The 21,659-nt window shown below is 43.5% G+C and overlaps 1 long non-coding RNA gene across 3 annotated transcripts in view; it reads right to left on the bottom strand.

The window, feature by feature from the left end:
• Nucleotides 1-21,659, bottom strand: part of LOC118350979 (uncharacterized) — a 49,261-nt gene that overhangs the window by 11,626 nt on the left and 15,976 nt on the right. For 2 of the 3 annotated variants that reach the window (XR_007402696.1, XR_007402694.1), the window contains exons 2-3: nt 19,926-21,508; nt 27-244 (exon numbers count right to left, since the gene is read on the bottom strand). This is a non-coding gene — a long non-coding RNA (uncharacterized LOC118350979). The remainder of the gene's footprint in view (nt 1-26; nt 245-19,925; nt 21,509-21,659) is intronic. The other variant, XR_007402695.1, reaches the window with a different exon arrangement.

Raw genomic sequence — 21,659 nt, 5'->3', positions numbered from 1 at the left:
GCCAAGGTAGAGAAGAAGCAACATACTTTGAAGGAAGCGTCTCATTTTCCCCTTTTTCTTCCTTCTTCTCATATTCTCTATTACATCTGAATCGAGGATCATTTATCATAGACGCTGTATGTGATTTTGGCATGTTTCTTCCTTTTGAAACGTTAAGGTAGTAAAGCTGCCGTCCTGCCTCTTATTCATCCTCACAAGATGTGAAGCCTTCTCAGATAAGGCTTTTCATTGAAAAACTCACGGCCTAAAGAGACATAAACATTTCAAAGTTAAAACAGTTCTGAAAGGTTGCTTTGTTTAATGTCATGAATGTTATTACAATAAATAATTCTTAAAAATGAGACTTAATGACAATCTAATTACCTTCATCAACTGCTAGCACCAAGTACCAGAGACTTAAACAACAAACATTTCTTTCTCATGGTTTTCAAGGCTGGAAGTCCAAGAGCAAGGGCCCTCATCCTGGTTGGCAGACAGCACCTCCTTACTGTGTCCACACTCAGCAGAAAGAGCTGGGCCCCTGGTCTCTTATAAGGGCTCTCATCCCAAGTACCACCCTCATGACCTAAGGACGTCCCACAGGCCTAACCTCTAAATAACATCACATTAGGGGTTGAGGTCTCAACATATGAATCTGTGAGGGAATACAAACACTCAAGTCAGCACTAATCTACTTTCTTGTCTTGTTATTTTTTAGATTTTCATAAAATTATTGGTTCCCGAAATAGTTATCAGGATATGTTTTTTCCCAAAGTCGTCTAGCTAACATATTGTCTCCTACCATGCATATTAGGCATCAGCTATTCCCCTATTTATTTAACTATTCAAAAGTTCATAAATTTGTGCATAAAATTAACAACTTTCATTCTCATGGTTACTGTAGCACTTCGCTCTTACCATAATAAATGCACATTTGTACTTCAACTGATTGATAATGTTTCAACATATAAAGCTCAAAAGGGATTCCCACTACAAGTTATATCTAGAGGGCTTGCCTCTGTTTCAAAACAAATGTTTAGCTATTAATAAACGTGAATGCCACACCTTGTTCGTATCACCACTGTTGTGATTAGATACGATGCAATCCCACAAACCTTGATCACATGCAGGTTCAGGGATGCCAGAAATGATGTTGGAGCTGGCATCAACTACCCAGCCCTCCAAAGGCCAAGCCCAAAACTGAAGCCAAATATCAGATTTGGGCCAAATACCAAGGCCAAAGTTGGCCTGGAGCGCATCTCAAACTTATTTCTTATCTCCATCGTCTGGTTTTCTTACAAGAAGCAAGCATTTGTTTTATGATTGAACAGATATTTCTATTAAAATCACACACCAAGTAAACTAGCTCCCATCCCTGAAAAAAAAAGTGTGGGTAAATAGGGATATTGGATTGGACCTCTCAAGTTTTTCCAACCTTTTTGAATAGTGGTTGTTGTTTGATTATTATTTGGTTGTGGATATGATCTTAGGGCTTGCAGTCTCCTCTGAGATCACCACCACTCAACGTGCCTCTCCCACTCAGAAGTTTCTCACAGGGGCAGCTCTTTGCCCTTCACTCCCATATGCTGCAGAGGCCAGATCTGACGATGTCTAGCCTCTGTGCAAAACTTTCTAGAACTTTTTTCGCTAACAGGTGAGCCTAATCCTTAGGGTGACAGCATCTCCCAAAAGATGCCCTCACCCTACCTTTCTCAGGCCACCCTTCCCTCACAAACCATGCTGCCAGCACCCTGGACTCTTGTTCCTCCTTTTCCCTGCCCCTCAGTGCTGCCCCTGGGGAATTTGTACTCGTCCTTCAAGATCTAGTATCAGCATCACCCTGTCCATGAAGCCTCTTCTGCTATGTCCCAGCAGATTTCGTCTGTCCTTGCTGCCAGAACAGAGTGGCCACCCTACCAATCAGCCAATTCCTGAAAACAAGGACCACATCATGGCCGCCTTCAAGATCCAGCCTCCTGCACAGCTGTAGCAAATACGTCCTTCCAGAACATAGAAGGATCTCAGCAAAGGTGGAAAGAAAAAAAGAATGAGCATATATAGTTAATCCCAAATCTTTGTGTCAATTTTATACTTACCCTTTCATATCAATATAAATGTTCCAAATAGGTTGCCAAAGCCAGAGTTGGAAATCACTGGACCATTGGTTTTAAAACCTCATTCTCTGGAGACCTCATGTCCATAGTGGAGACGGAGGCCCCTGTGGGTGCTGGGAGAAGCAGGGTGCCCTCCTCACCCATTGTGCATGAGCAGAGCCTCTGGGTTGCTCATATCTGGGTTCCCGGTGATGGTGTGTTAGTGAGCAAGAGGGGAAATCTGCTGCTGCCAGGAAGAGGCTGAGAACCACTCTTTGGTAAACAGGCCCAATCTGAGAAGTTCACCTATAACATGAGAAAGTAAGCACCCTTCTGACTTCTTTCCCCACAGATCAGTTTTCCCCATTTTTAAACTTTATACACGTTGAATCCTACTACATGTATTCTTTTGTGTCTTTCTTTTTACTTAACATAATATCTGGAGTTTGGTCCATGCACTTACACATTTTCTTCAGTTTACTGAAACAGCCAAATAGAATATCAAAGAAGAAAAGGACTTAGGAAGCGTAAAACACAAAACTATGCAAGGTGTGGTCTTATTAGTGGAGTCTCCAGCAGCCTGTAGACTGTAAGCTCTCTGAGAGTGAAAATGATGTCTTCCCCTCCCCGCTTTTATTTATTTATTTATTTATTTATTTATTTATTTATTTATTTATTTATTTTTGTATTTCCAGCCCTTGAAATTAGGCCTTGCTCATAATCGGTGCCAGACAAATGTTGCTTGAATTGAAAATTGTTACTATTGCGTAAGCCATCTGGCCTTTTAGTTGCTGTGGGGTTTTTCCCCCACAGCCCAGTTGCACACACACCCCCCTTCCTCCCCCAACACAATCCCACCCCGCTGGACACTGCCCCTTGTCTTTCCTCCCGTGGGCTGTGCACGGAGCACGTCCCTGGTTTCGGCTCCCCTGCTTCCCTCTCCAGACACCAGTGTGACTCACCAGGCGGAGACGGGGAGTGAGGATGGATGGAGTGGGGGTGAGAGGTACAAAGTCCTAGACAGAAAGCTGTGGGGAGAGGCTCCCTGGCCAGGCCAGGGAAAGAGCTGGAAGTAGCAAGCATGCATGCGTGCAGGAGACAGAGGCAGACCCAGAGGGGGCCCCAGCCTGGACTCCGGACCCAGGAGCCACGGAGCCCCCCTGGTCTCCCTCTGAGGCCCACGACCTTCCCCCCCCTCCCGAGTGCACCACGGCCAAGTTTAGAGCTCACCCCAGCTGCCGGGGCACACTGTCACTCCAGCTGTTACTGAGCAATGGATTCCTGTTGCCAAGATATGGATTTGGTTTTAATAACAGTTAGTGCAAACACTGTAAATTTACTGCTGCGAGAGAGAGTTTTTGAAAACGTCCACTCTGGCTATAATTTTTCAGCCGCGCCAGCTGTTTGTGCTCAGCTCATACCTGACATGGTGCTTTGAAATAGCAATCACTGTATTTATAAGAAGGCAAGGACTCATAAATATGTCACAAGTGGAATATACAACGCCATATTTCACCATTCTCTATTTTAAAATTGTGAGTTATGGCTGCAGAAATGCACACCCATTAAAGGTGATATGATGTATTTTCTGCCCTGTTCAGGAGTCCATCCATCATCGAGACAATAAAGAAAACCGCACTTACTTTTTTCCTGTCGTCTGTAATTTACGATCCCCAAAAAGCTGTAACCTTTTGGCAGGCTTTGCAGAAACCACTGCACTGTTAGCAACTAAATAACCTTTTATAAGGTTTTAAATGTGTTGCTACAGTCTCAATGCACTTGCTGTATTGATCCAGAAGATCTTGGGGGGGAAAAAAAAGAAAGAAAGAAAGGTAGGGGAGGAATGGAAGATGATCTATAACAAGATCGATAACGGCATATAGATTGTTGAAAGATGCTTCTAATGATTTTTGCCAGCCATCATCCTTCAGCACGCCACGCCCTATCTCTTAGACTTTGGTCTTGGCTAGAATTGATTGACCTTGCTTTGCTGCTCCCTCCTCCCTCCCTCCTCCCTCCCATGGAGCAGCCAGACGGAGAGAAACTGAATGTATTGGCCACCACAGGCTATTTGCAGGAAAGCTTTGAGAATCATAAGCTGGAAGGTGCAGGCAAGACTACCTCAGGGCCCGGATAAGGAAACCGAGGCCCAGCAAGTATCTGCAAGTTGCCCAAGGTCAAAAGGCGATTTAGGAGCAAGAGCTCAGACTCGGATTCCTGGTTTTCAGTGCACACTGTTCCCTCGACTACCACTCCCCATCTCATGTTGGCCCCGCAGGACGAGGGCCAGCACCGAGCAGGTGGATGAATTTCTGATGAGTTTTGCAGACCCAATAAATCTGCCTTGCTGTGAGGCATCGTGGGAAGATGACAAGCTTGGGAATCAGATAGAGTCCGGCTTAATCTGGATTCCCCACCCCTCCCACGCCCGTGGGCAGTAACTAACCTGTCTGGGTCTCTGCTACTCCACCTGTAAGATGGCAATCACAATCTACCTTGTAAGGTGGCAGAGATTAGATCTGGTGTCTGGGTGACACTGAGCTCAAAGTAATTGGCTGCCATTCTACCCCATTATTAGCATTTTCTGGGTTCCTCTTCCTTGCCCTTTGCTCCTCCCTTATCCTCCGGGACAATAGAAATGGAAACTTCCAGGCAAGAGCCAGCTATGGAGCAAAATAGGCCAATCTTTCCAACCAAAAAATCTTTGGCGGGTGGGCATTTCCTTGCTCATCACAGATGAAGGCAGCTAAGGTGAATATGATTATTTCCCTCTTTCTATGCAGAAGCTGAGCCAAGCTCTGGGAAGTGTAGAGACCAGGTCTGTGCAATTCCCTTTGGAGGAGCCCACACAAGGCCATGGGTAATTGAGCTTTTAACACTGTATTCTTGGTAGGGAAAATTTGCAGGTGAAAAAAGTGTTCTTGTGAAGCAACCAGACTACAGTACAGCGCGTGTGTCTCGGGGGACTTTCCTTCCAGACAGCCCTGCATTCTTGAATTCAGTGCTCCTAGCCCTGGGAACATGCTGCTTTGGAGCAGGAGTTGACAAGCTATGACCTACATAGCCTGTGTTTGTAAATAAAGTTCTTTTAACACATAGCCACACCCATTCAATTACATATTGTCAAACGCTGCTTTCAACTACACCTGCACAGGTGAGTCTTTCTGCAGAGACTGTGAGGCATGCCAAGCCTAAAATCATTACTAACTAGCCCTTTCTTTTAAAAAAAAAAAAAAATTATTTATTTATTTATTTATTTATTTATTTATTTATTCATGAGAGACACAGAGAGGCAGAGACAAAGGCAGAGGGAGAAGCAGGCTCCCTGATGGGGGACTCGATCCCAGGACCCCGGAATCATACCCTGAGCCAAAGGCAGATTTTCAACCACTAAGCCACCGGGCATCCCTTACTAGCCCTTTCTGAAAAAAGTTACAAACCCCTTCTCTAGAGTCTGTCCAACAACGCCATGTGCCAGAGGAGGCTTCTCAGTAGAAGGCAATCCATAATGATGATATGCATGGCAACTTGTAGTTTATAGAATCTTTCACAAACATGATCTTGGGTAAATCACCAGTCCTGTAAAATGGAGATTCTGATTTTCCCAGTGGTACAGCAGAGCATCCTGAGACTCAGAGAAGCAAAATAATTTGCCCAAGGTCAAACAAACATTCAGAGGCAGAGCTGGGAACTGAACCCAGGCTGGGCAGATTTAAGAGGCCAAGCTTCCCCACCATCCCACCCTGAAATGGGAAACCCGTGCCCTTCCAGTGCCCCACATCCAACCCCAGTGCTACAGCTCACTAGCTGGCCACCTGGGAAGGTCACTTAGCCCCTCTCTGGACCTTCTTTTTCTCATATCCAGAATAAACAATCACTAAAATACTCATTTGGAAAGATGCTAAGAGATTTTCCAATAACAGGTACCATATGAAACATTTCCTAGAGCAAAACCCTATTTCCTTCACCCAATCTGGCACCTGTTCCACCCATGGACAGGCCATAGGAGAAGCTATCAGGGCAGGTCTGAGGTGAGAGGGAGCCCACTACATGGACTGGCTCTCCTAAAGCTTGCTGAGCACCCCTGGATCCCATGAGCCACATCAGGACAGGGAGACAGTAACAGCAGGCCAAGAGAGGCTGCCGAACACAATCAGGACTCCTCCCTGGCTCCTGACCATTCAGCCTCCAGAGAAAGAACAGTATGGAAAGCTCCCAAAGCCCCAGCTGCCTGGGGGGGGGGGGGGGGGGCGGGGGGTAGGGAGAGTTGGGAAGCAGATGTTGTCCCTCACACCTGTTGGGAGTATGCAGATCAGGAGCAGGATAACAGAGCTAAGAGCAGTCATCCTTCTGCCACGTGTCCTGCCATCTCTGTGTCAAAGTCTCCCTCTCCCTGCACTCTCCAAGAGCACCCCCCAAATCATTATTAACATTATAAATAAAAACAAGAAGCAAGTTATTAAATGTAAAATATGCAGAGTTCCTCCCAGAACTCGCCGGGCAGTTCATAAAAGTGATGGCTTAATTTTGCTGCTGATTCAGGCAGCTGATGAAGCATCTCCAGCTCATGGGCTAATTGAAGCTGTTAACGAAGTAGAGGAGAGAGACTGCAGGCGGGGATCAGAAGGGTGGCCCTGGGCCGAGATGGAACCCACAGTCTCCACCACATCACTGCAGCCGTCCATACCAGGGACCTAGGAATTCCCTAAAACGGGAGCCCTTCAGTGCCTTGACACCTCGGCTCCTCAGCTGAGCTCTCAGAATGTCCCCCTGGAGTCAAGAGGAGTTCCATCTTCTTACCTAGAGAAAAAGTATTTTCAAACAGAGATTGGGATAGGATCTAGAAAAGGTTAATTTTTAGGACAACCTAGTGATTCCGGCTCTAGGGGATCTTGTCCTTCAAAACCCATGCTGAGTGGAAACCACCCAACTGTCCGTCAACAGATAAATGGGCAAATAAGTTGTGGCATATCCATACAATGGAATATTATTCAGGCATAGAAAGGGAAAAAGGAACGACCCATGCTACAAGGTGGATAATCCTCGAAAATCTTATGCCAAATAAGAGAAGCCAAACACAAAGTCACATATTGTGTGATTCCATGTATATGAAATCTCCAGAACAGGTATATCCCTAGAGACAGAAAGGAAGTTAGTGGTGCCAGGGGCTGGAGAAATGGAGAACAGAGAGTGGTTGTTTAATGCAGGTTTTATAACTGTGAAATTGGCTCCTCATCATGGGTTCCAGATTTTTCGATCCAGAAACCTAGTCGAGACCCTAGCTCCATGATCCTGACTCCCTAGATGGAAAGAGGTAACAGTAGGCCTCTGGCTTCCACCTCTTCAGCCCATCTGTCTTTTGTCCCATTTAGGGCAGGAACAAGGGAGCCTACGGGAGAGAGAACTTAGTATAGCAGAGAGAACTAAGAGTCCCCCATCAAAAGAGATTTACTGCAGTCCTGGTTCTGCCATGGTCCAGCTGTAAGATCTTGAACAAGTCCCTTAAATTCTCTGATCCTCAACTTCCTCCTCTATAAAACAGGGTTGGTGATGTTGGCCTTGCCTTCTTCACAGATTTGTTGTGAGCATCGAATGAGATGCTATGCATTATTATTGGTAACTCTTTAAAAGCCAGTGTACTGGGACACCTGGGTGGTGCAGTCCACTAAGCAGTGGACTCTTAGTTTCAACTTAGGTCATGATCTCAGGATCATAAGATCAAGCCATGCATCGGGCTTGTACTCAGCATGGAGTCTGCTTCAGATTCTCTCTCCCTCTCTCTCTGCCCCTCCTGCTCATATTCTGTCTCTCTCAAACAAATAAGTAAAATATTTTTTAAAAGATTTTATGCATTTATTCATGACAGACACAGAGAGAGAGAGAGAGGCAGAGACACAGGCAGAGGGAGAAGCAGGCTTCATGAGGGAGTCCAACGCGTGACTCGATTCCAGGGCTCCGGGATCACGCCTCGAGCCAAAGGCAGACGCTCAACTGCTGAGCCACCCAGGTGTCCCTAAAATATTTTTTTTTTAAAAAAGACCAATGTAAGGACTCCTGGTGGCTTAGCAGTTAAGTGTCTGCCTCTGGCTCAGGTAGTGATCCTAGTCCGAGGATCGAGTCCTGCATAAAGCCTCCTGCAGGGAGCCTCCTTCTCCCTCTGCCTGTGTCTCTGCCTCTCTCTGTGTCTCTCATGGATAAATAGGTAAAAATCTTTAAAAAAATAAAAATAAAAATCCCAGGGTACTATAACAAATAAGTATGCTTAAATAATCGCCAAACTGTTAGCAACATGCTAAGTAATGTGCAGGAAACAGGGGAAGCGGTTGGGTGGGAACCAGATGGGGTAGAGAACAGATGTAGGAAACAACCCCTGCGCTCCATATAGGAAGGCAAAACCAACACAAATGACGCCATTGGAAAGCAAAGAACAGTGATATATGGTCAGTACTGGTGCATTCCTGAAGAATATGTCGAAAGCCCAGAACCAAGGGTTCTAGGCATGCTCTGCTCCCAACCCTATGAGCCATTTGGGAATCACTTAAATATGTTGGTTTTAGTTTCCTCACTTTTCAGATGAGACAGGTAAAGTCCTCAAAGATCTGGCTTTCAAATTCTGATACTAAGCAAAATTAATAGACAAACAGGAAATATATTTTAATACCTATGTCAGAAGACAGATGCTCCTAATATGTAAAAAGGCTTTAAAAAATCAATAGGAAAAAAATGAATAGTCCAAAAGGAAAGAAATAAGTAAATAACACACAACTTTGTACAAAGATTTTCCTGCTAATTAAAATAAAGGAAAATTGAAAACAGTCTAATGCCAAAGTAATAAGAATAGTTTTCATGTTAGTCATGGCACAGTCACATCACATAGTTACTGATAATCATATTTTTCATAATATTTCATGATAAAGTATTCATAATAAAAGAGGAAAAAAGAATGAAATTTTCAGGATGCCAGCTTTGTGTTTTATTTTCCCAAAAAAATAAAAAATAAAAAAGACAGTTATAGAGAGATAATAAATAGGCTGTAAGAACACACACCAAAAGGTTAACAGTAGTTATTGCTGAGTGTAGGTTAATAATTTTATTTCCCCTTTATATTTTTATGTTTTTCTGAATTTCTATAATGAGCACATTATTTTCTAATTTAGAAAAAATATGTTTAATCTATGATGCAACAGAATAGCAAATTCAGGGTTTTACATTCAGCTCCATTAAAATTTTATTCTAGCACCAAAGTGATAAAACCTTTACTAAAATAAATTTTCAAAGGTTATTAAGAACGGCCTTTATTATTCTGTGACTGTTTCTCTGTAACAGCATCTATCTCACTTAACTACTGATTAACCTACCTCTACTCTCAACTACTCATAAAATTTCTTGAGGACAGAAATCTAGTCAAATTTATTCATAGTACCAAATACTACTAGGTGGTCAATAAATGTTTATTGAATAAATGGTAAGAATGGAGTGATCGTTGGTCTGGAAGAAATCGGCAGAGGCAATAGAAAGTGAAATGGGCCATGGGGCACCTAGGTGGCTCAACTGGGTTAGCATGGACTCTTGGTTTCGGCTCAGGTCACAATCTCAGGGTTGTGAGATCAAGCCCCACATCAAACTCCACACTCAGCATGGAGTCTGCTCGAGATTGTCTCCCCTTCTCCCTCTGCCCCTCCCCTCAACACACACTCTCTCTTTCTCTAAAATAAATACATGAATCTTTTTTTATTTTTTTTAAAAAGTGAAATGGGCCTTGAAGAATGGAAGCAGTGACATATTTATAAATCCATCCACCTTTTCAGTGAGCGCGCTGGGCCCCAAGCACTGTGCTAACACTGGGTCTGCTGAGTTACATAGGACCCAGAGCCTCACTGGAAGGAACTCACAGCTCAAAGATAGAGGCGGACACATGAAAAAAAATGATGAGAATAAAAATCATAAAGCTAGACCAGGAGGTACAAAGGAAGGAGCTATCCATGCTGCTGGCGCTAAAAGCAGGAAGAGAAGCTAGGGAAGAAGAGATGAGACCATGAGGACAACATTTGAGGGACGGGAAAGAGGGCAAATAGTGATCAAAACCAAGGCTGGGATGCTGGAGAGAGGGGCAGGCATGGGCGACAGCGTACCTCCTAACCCCACCGCATCCTTCCTTGTCACCCATGTACACCCAAAGCTCACAGGTGAGGAGCCAAGGCCCTAGAAACATGCACACCTTCTCAGGAGGGCTCTTCCACCTGGACCTGGGTGGGTATCACAGTGACTAAGCCCAGTGAGCTTTCCCTGTGACCAATTTGGCAGGAATCCTGTTCCCCCACATTCTAGTCTGGACGTATTTGTCCAATTCCCCATGGAAAAGGATTTTAACTTGGAGAAAGGGCAGTCCTTAAACTGGGGAGCCCATACCATGCTGTCTGCATCACAATGCCATCACCTCATGGTGAGAGAAAGGCAGGTGGAAGGAGGATCTTCCTCCCATGGTTGGCTCTCTGGTTCTAAGTGGGTTTACCCTACCAGGTGAGCTTGTGAAACTTCTCCCAGAGAGCTCTGAAAGCACACCCAGCTCCTGCATACCAGGAAGGGGGTCTCCTCCATCCAGGAAATGCCTACCTCAGTGTCTGCCCTGAGGCTGTGAGCTGGAACGCATGGTTGGAACACAGGCAAATGTAAATTAACGTAGTCTTCAAGCTGGGCTTCTCAGCAAGGTAACAAAATGTTGACATCAGCCTGAAAGTCAAATTAGGCTTTGCATTATGTGGTGTGACCTGAGGTGTTGACACCCTGGCGGTCTGCCTTCCGTGCTTCAGGAAAGCATGTGATTGGGAACAGAGCTCATGACTTCAACTGCTTCCCAGAACACCCCTAGACAGCAAAGAATCCTTGGTGAGCAAATCTGTGATGTTGCTTCAGCCTCTTCCAGGAAATGTGCGTGATGCATTTAGTAGTCCTTCCCACCATTACTGAATATCTACTATGTGTCTGATACTGTGTGATAGGTACTGGGGGCAGCAGGTGACCTCCAGAGGTGGAGCAGATACAAATCCTGTGTAGGAAATCTTCCCAGGCACGGCGGTCTCTAGCTAACACCCCCATAGCTCTCCTCCCTTCTTGGTCAAGTTGGTTTTACCAAGCTGGTTTCCCCCCTCCCCACCTGCCCTCCAATCCCCCCTCAGCCCACTGCAGACTGTCTCTGCCCCCACCTGTCCATGGGAACAGCTCCCCTGGAGGACACCAGAAAGCTCCTCACTGTCACACCCACTGATAGGACTCATTCCTCAGGTAACCTAACCTCCTTCAAATGTTTGCTATTGCCATACCACTCCTTTTTAAGATTCTTCCCTCTCTTGTCTTGTGTGTCACTACTCCCTTACGGATTTGCTACAACCTTCCTGACATAATTTTCCTTAAGCCCTCAAAGGCCTCCGCATGTCCTACAACTACAGGACCCACGCTTGTTGTTATAAAAACCTCCTGCGATCCAGCTGCTGCCAGCTACTCCAGACTCATCTCCACCTCACCCGCCCCTTCTCCCCATACCTGGTGCCACAGCGACCCCAAACCACACCTGATAAGCCTCCCAAACCCATGGTGCCTCCTGCTGTGTGTGGTACTCAGCCTCCCCCCCCCCAATACCTTTCTCCCCCCCACCACCTGGCGATCTAACTGGTGAACCTGGGCCACTCTTCAGAACCTAACCATTTGCCACTTCCTTGATGAGGTCTTCCCTGACCAGGCCCCGCCCCCACTTACTCCAGAAAGAGTCAGCTACCCCTCTGGACCACCTCTGCTCGCCACTCTCATTTCCACTGTCATGCTTGTCACATTGTGTTGTCACTGTTTCTGTGTCTGTCTCACCCACCAGGTTCCAGACTTCCTAAGGGTAAAGCTTATATCCCACTCCTCTCATGTATCTCCAGCTCCTGGCACATTGTCTGGCACTTCATTGAATTTTGAAAAAATACTTATGAAGCAACTTTAAGGAGCTTTTTGTGTACAGGAAAAGATGCCATTGGAGCTGATTCTTGAGGAAGGAAATGAGGGATCCAAGTGCTGTAGCAGGAGGGAGAAAGCAGGAGAAAAACCCAGAGGCCAGAGGTCCTGAGAAAAGATGGGAGTGTGGTCTGTTTGTCCCCAGTGTGGAGGGAACGAAGGAGCATGAGGGAAACCAGAGGAGAGCCCTTCCTTGTTTCGGGGCTCTTCAGCCCCTACCCAGCTGAGAGTACACCTCATTCCTCAGGAAGGCTGGCCCTTCCCTAGCCCCGACTCTCATCCCACAACCAGACTCTGATCTTCTCCCATGAATTCACTCCCTCCCAGCACTACGAGCCCCTGGATGGGGCTTGGCATTTATAGCCTGGCTGATCAGACAAGACTCACCCACAGGAAATAATTAGAGAACAAAATAAGACAACACACAGTATAAAAGCTCACTGGAATATCACCAAGTGCCAAATGTCTATGTTAAGCAATAACAATGGGAGACCAGTGAAAAGCATCATTGTTGGCTGCTTTTTGGAGTTTATGTAGGAGGTGGGACTCCAGTTGTTCTCTGAAGGAGGGGAAAGCTTCAGAAATCAGCAGAAGGCACCCGGCCAGGGGGCTTAGGGGGACCAAGGCACAGAGGAGGAAGAGGCTCAGCACCAGAGGCCAGTCAGGCGTGGGGTTGTGGAGTGTGGCTTCCTCAGCCAGGAAGGTTCCTCCCACAGCTCCCCCTTGTTGAAGGAGGGGCTACTATCACTCTTCTGGCTTCTCCCTAGAAGAAATTGTGTGAGGTCTCCTGCTAAACCTGCTTAGAACTCTCGCTGTGGGCAATTTCTAGGGGTGATGAGGAAAATCTGAAATAAGAAAATTTACCTTCCATGGAGCCTCTTGGGCAAAATTAGGACGGTGAGATGACATCCCTTCTGAGCTGTGGGCAGCCACCTCTGAGATGCTAATCATTTGGAACATGCTGCTCTGTTTTAGTGCTGGAAGCACCACAGTCAGAAGGAGTCTAATCATCGGGCATTCAGGTGGCCCTTCCATTCACAATTTTGATGCCAAAATAGGAAACACAACAAAGGACTACCTCAGGGCACGTCTAAGGAGGACTCAGAGTTCCTTTGGTCCTGTTTCTCAGCCTATTTGGACAGGAAAAAGGGAGACCTTGAGATCCCAGAAAAAAATAGGATTACCCAGGAAGTGAGTTAGTTGGTGAGCAAGGAATCCATCCCAAGCCCTAAAATATTTGAGCAGGAGTGGGGAGTGTGGGTTACAGATTTCTTTGCCATGGCAGTCATAGGTCCATGCCCAAGACAGAAGGCTGAATGTTGGTCAAGTTACACCAAACAGCTCATGCTTTGTCTTCATTTCTGTTTTCTATCTTGATGAAAATTGTGTTTGTTCATTTGGTTTTTTTACCCTGCCACAAGATAAATAGAACCATGACTTATATTTTACAACTTGCAGTGATTTTATATGCATTTGAGAGTTGGGGCATGTGTCCTGCTGCTGTAATTTTTTTTCCATCTGGAAAGATGGAGGGGGGTTTTGTTCATGCTCCTCGCAACTGTGTCTCTCTAATGTCCTGTCTATGCCATGCTCACTCTCCCACCCACCTCCCAGCCCACTAAAGAGCATAAATCATAGAGGCTAAGAACCATTTTCACATCAGTCCCTGTCCATCCCCATGGGGCAGGAACTATTAAGAAGTAAAACCAGCTGTGCTCAGGAGCCCCAATGTCCGGAGGAATGGACCCTCTTGCCTTGGCCGCACTAGCACGTCCTTTTTCAAACCTCTTTGAAAAGGTAAAACCCTGAGCTCTGACAAAAGGTCAGATGACCCAAGACATAAAGAAGGGCTTTTCCAAAGTGGCATGGGAAGTAGGGGTGGGTGGAAGAGAAATGTAAGAGCCCAGTGCATAATGTTATGTTTTAAACCACATGCCTTTTTCCAGACTGGGTTATTAAATTAATTCAGAACTTATGCTCACACTTAAAAGATTTCTGTCATATTTTATGAACACGATGATCTCAGAGTAATTTGCACTGGAAATGTGTCATATTAAATCAGGGGCACTAATAAACTTTATTACTGAAACTCCACATGGATCAGACGTGGCAGATAAACCATCCTACTTTTGCACTCATATTCATGCCATTGAAATATGGCTCTTCCTATGGGAAAACATAAATAAGTTTGATAATATTCCCTCAGCCCCACCATAAATGTACCCGTCCGAACTGGAGGTATCACCTGCCGGTCCTGCCCACCCACCCGGGAGCTTGTTCTAGGAGTGGGACAGATTGACCTAGGCAGAGATATTTCTCTGGGATTTTAAAACACTTTGACTTCCATGACTTTATCACCTTCCATTCACACTGGCACAGCCCTTATGCTGGACTGTGTATAACTGCTAAGAATTGTTTTACAGGTATAAGTGTGGTATAAAAAGTACAGAGTGGTGAGTTATGACACCTGAGTTCTTCTGGTTCTGCTACCAGCTGGCTCTGCGATCTGAGTACAAATCAGATAGAATGGTGTAATAGGGAGAGCATAGGCAATGGAATCAGAGGTTTATTTCTATTTAACAGGGGTTTTTTGAAAGCTTAACATGTTCCAGGCCCTTACAAGGCACTAGAAGTGCTCGCTCTCTCTCTGTGTGTCAAATAAATACATAAAATCATTTTTTTAAAAATAGGAATTCAATTAGAATCCCAACAGGATTATTTGAGAAACTAAATTATCATAAAATATGTACAGATTTGTATAACTCCATAGAAATACTCAGTGATTTTTTAAAAATCTGTATTAAAAATCAATGTCTGAGACTAGCCAAGTAAATTCAGATGGGTGGGAGAAGGCTTGCCCCACCAGATATTAAATACAAAGCCAAAATGTTCAAAATGATGTGGTGTATGCAAACTTTCAGCCAACAAGCCTGTGGATATTAGAACCAAAGTGGAAGGAAGGCAAGTAATTACAAGTCTGTATTAGGAGTGCATGGACTTCCCAGGAATCCTCACCAGCACAAGCATCTAGCTTCCCTATTACCCAAGGAAACTGGAAGTCTTTTCTCTGAAAAAAAAAAAAAAAAATTAACCAAAGACATCTGAATTCAGGCAGATGGGTTCATCAAAGGACAGGAGCTAGGAATAGAGTAAAAATAAGGGAATTCAGTGAAGGTCTACTCTTTACATAGTGAGGCATACGACCCTCCACCCTTTCCTGCACTGTTTCTAAAATGTAAGCAGGCAAGCACACCCTCACACACACCAACAGGACTCAGAAGCAGGAGATTGGATGGGAAAAAAGACCCCCCACATACTGACACTGGAGAGGTGTAGTGCAAAGGGTCACTGCAACCTGATCTGGACTCTCCCCAGTGAAGCCCCTCCGCCTTCACACAAACAGCCTCCATTGAAGTGTGAACAGAGAGCCGAGGATCATCAGACTCTTAAGGAAATCCTTCTCATAGAAGATACAATCAAACACAAACATGAGAAAAAGAATTCTGAGGAAAAGTAGACCAAACAATAATATCCTCAAGAGAGACAATGATTTTCAACCATAAAGCAAAAAGTATAATGCTATTCAAAAGGCCCAACTTGAAAATAAGAAAGAACTCTTAAAAATTAAAATTGAGAACCAAAGTAACATTATTCAAAAGGGCTAAATTTAAAAGTTAAGGAAATTCCCTATAAATTAAAACTAAATGACAATAGAGTAGAAAATTGAGCTAGAGAACATATAAAAACCTGGTATAAACCCAAAGGGTGAAAATCCAAAGCATAAGAATTTAATAAAGATAGAAGAGAAACATTCACAGGAAGAAAATTATTAGTGGAAAAATCAAATAAAATCTCCCAGAACTAAAGGAATAAGGACACTCTGAGTGACTAGTATAATGAATGGGGCGGGGGATCCACATTGAGGAACATCATTATAAAATTTCAGAACATCCAAGATAAACAGAATTATCCATAAAAATTCCATGGGTCAAGGTGGGAAGTGGAGGGAGCAAGTGCATATAAAGAAACGGGAATCAGAATGGGTGAAATTTTTCAAAAGAAATTCTAGATGTCAAATGATAGCAAATGAAGGTCTTAAAAGTTACAAGGGGAACAACAACAACAAAAAAACAGTTGCACCTCTATAAGCTAACAATGAACAATCCAAATAAGAAACTAAGAAAACAATTTTATTTACAATAACATTAAAAGAGTAAAATCCTTAGGAATAAATTTAACCAAGCAGGCAAAGGACTTGTACACTGAAAGCTACAAAACATTCCTAAAAGAAATTAAAGAAGATACAGGGGTGCCTGGCTGGCTCAGTCAGTATAGCATGCAACTCTTGACCTAAGTTCAAGCCCCACATTGAGTGTAGAGATTACTTAAAAAAAAATAAAAATATTTAAAAGAAAAAATTTTAAAGATACAAAAATGGAAAGACATTCCTGCTCATGGACTAGAAGACATAATAATGGGAAGATGACAATACTGCTCAAAGTATTTGACAGATTCAGGGATCCCTGGGTGGCGCAGCAGTTTGGCGCCTGCCTTTGGCCCAGGGCGCGATCCTGGAGACCCGGGATCGAATCCCACGTCGGGCTCCCAGTGCATGGAGCCTGCTTCTCCCTCTGCCTGTGTCTCTGCCTCTCTCTCTCTCTCTCTCTCTCTCTCTGTGACTATCATGAATAAATAAATAAAATCTTTAAAAAACAAAACAAAAAAAAAAAAAAACAAAGTATTTGACAGATTCAGCAAAATCTATCAAATCTCTATCAAAACCCCAACACTGTTTTTGCAGAAATAGAAAAATCTATCCTAAAATTCATATGACATCTCAGGGAACCCCAAATAACCAAAGCAATTTTGAAAAAGAAGAACAAGATTGGAGTAGGTTTCACACATTCTGATTTCAACACATACTACAAAGCTATGATAATCAAAACAGTGTGGCACCAACATAAAGACAGACATATAGACCAACAGAACAGAATGCAGAGTCCAGAAATAAACCCTAGAATATACGGTCAATGATTTTTGACAAAGATGCCAAAACCATTCAACTGTCCAACAAATGTTGTTGGGAAAACTGGATATCCACATGCAAATTAATGAGGTTGGACACTTACCTATGCCATATGCAAAAATTAACTCAGAGCAGATCAACAGCCCAAACAAAAGAGCTAAATCTATAAAACTCTTAGAAGAAAACAGAGGGAAATCTTCATGGTATTGGGTTTGGCAATGGCACCAAAAACCCACCAAAAACCGCAAAAGAAAAAATAAATAAGCTTAATTCATCAGACTTAAAACTTTTGTGCATCAATAGACACTACCAACAGAGTGAAAAGAGACCTACAAAATGGGAGGAAATATTAATGAATCATGTATTTGGTCAAAGATTGATATTCAGAATACAAATAAAGAGCTCTTACAGCTCAACAACAAACCCAATTCAAAACTGGGCAAAGGCCTTGAGTACGCATTTCTCAAAAGTTCCACAAACCATCAATAAGCACATGAAAAGATGCCCAATATCACTAATCAGTAGAGAAATGCAAATCAAACACAATGAGATATCACTCTACACCCATTTGACAGCTATTATAAAATAAAGGTTTAAAAAAAACAGAAAATAGCAAGTGTTGGCAAGGACAGAGGAAAATTGGAACCTCTGTTCATTAATGGTAGGAAGTAAAATGGCGCACTGCTATAGAAAATGGTACAATGATTCCTCAAAAAAATTAAACACATAATTACTGTGTGATCCAGCAATTCCACTTCTAGGTATATACCCAAAAGAAGTAAAAGCAGAGACTCACAACATACACTTGCACACCCAGGTTCATAGCAACATTATTTGCTATAGCCATTAATGCTTATAGCCCACATTATTCACTGAAGGCAGAAGAAAGCCAGCCAGCCATCAACAAATGAATGGATAAACAAAATGGAGTACAATCGCACATTGGAATAGTTTTATTCAGCAGTAAAAAGGAAACTACTGTAACCTGAAACAATATGGTTGAATCTCAAAAAAAAAAAAAATTAGGCCAAATTAAATTAAAGAAGCAAAGCATAAAAGAGTAAATGTTTACTTAATGGTCCCATTAACATGATATTTCTAGTGAGGGAAAATCTATAGAAATAAAGTAGATCAGTGGTTGACTGGGACTACAGGTGGCTGTGGAGGCTGACTTTAAATGGGCACCAGGAGACCTTGGGGGTGATGAAAGTGTTCTAAAACCTCCTGGGGGTGATGAAAACGTTCTAAAACTAAACATAAGGATGATTGTACAACTGTATAAGTTTACTGAACTCATTCAACTATACACTTAAAATGGATGAATTTTATGGTATGTAAATTATGCCTCAATAAATCTGTTTTATTTTTTTATTTTTCTTAAAGACTTTATTTATTTATTTGAGAAAGAGTGAACACAAAGCAGGGGAGGCAGAGGGAGAGGGAGAAACAGACTCCTTGCTGAGCAGGCAGCCTGACACGGGGCTCAATCCCAGGACCCTAAGATCATGACCTGAGCCGAAGGCAGGCACTTAACCGACTGAGCCACCCAGGCACCCCAATAAATCTGTTTTTAAAAATCAATAGTATCAGTTATCCTTCCCAACACTTACTGTATTCCCCAAAGAGCTTTGTTCTGAAATTCTGAAAGTGAGCAGGGAGGGGTTGCGAGGGTGAGGAAGGCAAAATGAAAAAGATCACATTGTACCCTCTAGAACTTAATGACCCCCAGAAGGAAGAACTGCAGGCTTTGGGGGCTGCCCCATCAGGAGACATCAAGAAGACATTCGGCCGAGCCAGAGTTCCTCTTCCCACAATGGGAATGGAGGGCAGCATTGCCCCCACGAAACACTCAGATGACGTTTCTCCAGCTCTCCTTGGGACATGAGAACACTGGTGCAAAGTGAAGTCAGCCCCAGGGAGAGGGACAGCACTTCTCATTCTCTCACTGACAATTTGCAAGCTGAAGAGGAAGGAAGAGAGGAGTCTTTATCATAAAGTAAAAAGGGAAAAGAGGGGAGCCAAATGTGTATGAGTGTGTAAATGTCTGTGTGTGGTGCATGAGCACACAGATAAACCAATCTATAGAAACAGACTCCTTTGTGTATGTGACATAAAATACAAAGTTTCATCGCAATGATATTACATATCGTTAATTATAGAGAAATGAGAAGATGGCAACACACTCAAATGCTATTCTAAGTTGTTCGTTTTTAACTAGGAAGTTAACGTTACTTTAAAAACACTTCCCTTTTTACTTGGCCCACGTGCAAATTCAAGCTTTTGTGTAATGAAATTATGCTAATGCAAATAAGATTTTTTATGGATAAAAAGAGCCTAGAATGTTAATTTCAAAATCAGTACTGTCACTGAAAGAACGGACATTCTAGAAAACAAGGAAACAAATTACAAACACGATCATTAGGTTAGAACAAAAACTTTCACCAGTTTCATGAGTCTGGAAATTCATGTTCTCTAACACAACCAGAGGCGTGTGATTGCTATTGTCACTGTTGAGTGTGCAAGAAGATGAGGAGGGCCAAGGAGGCAGAAGTAAACTTTGTGTGGAGGAAAAACCTAAGTAACACAGGTCCCCAAAGATACTTTTCTGCTTGTATTTCCAGAGTGGCCAGTTCCATAATCAGATTAGGCAAAAATTTCTAGAATTTCTACTTTCCCATAATGCTTTACAGTCATAACAAACGATGTGATTCGTTTGTATGGAAAAGTTCATTGAAAGCAAATGTAGAAACTATGTTTGACTCTGCTGTTCACTGGCGGTCAAGCTATGCATCTATTGGTTTATGCATATGTAAGATACAAAGAATAATTCTTACCTCTCAGGATTGTCTTGAGAATTAAACGGTGCCAAGGCCAGGAAAGGGTGAATCTTTCTTCATCGCATTGCACATCACTGCTCACCTTCCTGCAGGCACTCCTGCACGTGTGTACGCATGCACTGCACAGGTCTTACCCTGAGAAGCTTTCCCAACATTTCTCATGCAGAAATAGAAAGGGACCATTTAAAAAAAAAAAAAAAACACATGCAAGATTAACACTATAAAGGGCATTTCTGCTCCCAGAAAAGAAGAGCTGGTTACTGGAAGCAGCTTATTCTTTGCTCTACCTGTTCTGATAGGAACAGGATTACGGGATGCCAGAGCACCCAAATCTAGCTAGAAATCTGCTGAGTGAAAGGCGGCGCCTGATAAATGTGAATGATTATGAGGTCAAGGCTGTATATTCAAACCCTATGAGGAGATTTATCCTGGCAATGATCTTCCTCCTGGCCCTGACCCATGCTTACATGTGTCCCATCAGATGGAGAAGCTATGTCTGGGGTTGGGAGGAGAATCAACTAAATGCAGTCTGTTCCCATCATCAAGGAAGGAGAAAAAAAAAACTCAAAACATTGGTCCTATTGACAGTAAGACCAGATGTCCTTTTCAAATATCAGTATCTGACAGGGGCTGCAACAAAGCAGGACTCTGGAATAGAACAGTATTCCTTAGAGAAAACATTCAGCTGCTCTAATAAAAGTCAAAGTAATGGTGGCTTAAGCATGATAGTTCATTTCCTCCGCATGTAAGAATTGAAGTGTAAATAATCCGGGACAGTAAGGCAGAGCCACAATATCAGGGCTCTAGGTTCCTTCAAGCCCTTCCTTGAGCCCCTCACAGACTCAACATGTGGTTTCCATTTTGTAATTTAAGCTGGCTACTGGAGCTCCACCATTCTGTGTACATTCCAGCCAGAAGAAAGCAGAAAGAGCAAGGCAAGGCACCACTTTTTCCTTATGCTTAAAGGTGTAACTGGAAAGTTGTACACAATCCTGGAGTGCACATCCCAATGACTAGAACCAAGTAGTAAGGAAATTCAATACCTAGCTGCAAGGGAAGCTGGGAGATGTAGTCATATTTTGAGTGGCCATATGCATAGCACAATTGGGGGGCATATATTGGTTTCCTTGGGCTGCCATCACACAGTACCACAAACTGAGTGATTTAAACAACAGAGATTTATTTTCTCACAGTTCAAGAAACCATAAATCCAAAATAAAGGCATCAGCCCAACTGAGGCTCTGAGGGAGAGACCCTCCCTGCCCTCTTCCCTAGCTTCTGGTGGCCGTTGACAATCCTTAGTGTTCTCACCTTGCGACTGAATCATTCCAATTTCTGACACCACTGTCAGATGGCCTCTGGGTCTCAGGATCCAACCTTCCTTTCTTTTCCTCTTATAAAGACACCAACCATCAGGATGACTGGGTGGCTCAGTGGTTGAGCGTCTGCCTTCGGCTCAGGTCCTGATCCTGGGGTCCTGGGATCAAGTTCCACATTGGGCTCCTCACAGGGAGCCTGCTTCTCCCTCTGCCTACGTCTCTGCCTTTTCTGTGTGTCTCTCGTGAATAAATAAATAAAATCTTAAAAAAAAAAAGAGAGAGAGAGAGAGAGACCAGTCATCTTCAACAGGAAATCATACTGCTAAGACACTATTTCCACACAGGGTCACATTCACAGCTACCAAGAGTTAGGACTTGGACATATCTTTCCAAAGGATACAATTCAATGCAC

The sequence above is a fragment of the Canis lupus genome, chromosome 16 (genome assembly GCF_003254725.2).
Source record: "Canis lupus dingo isolate Sandy chromosome 16, ASM325472v2, whole genome shotgun sequence".
Lineage (NCBI taxonomy): Eukaryota > Metazoa > Chordata > Mammalia > Carnivora > Canidae > Canis > Canis lupus.
Note: the sequence above shows the minus strand (reverse complement) of the source record. Positions and strands in the feature narration are given on the sequence as shown.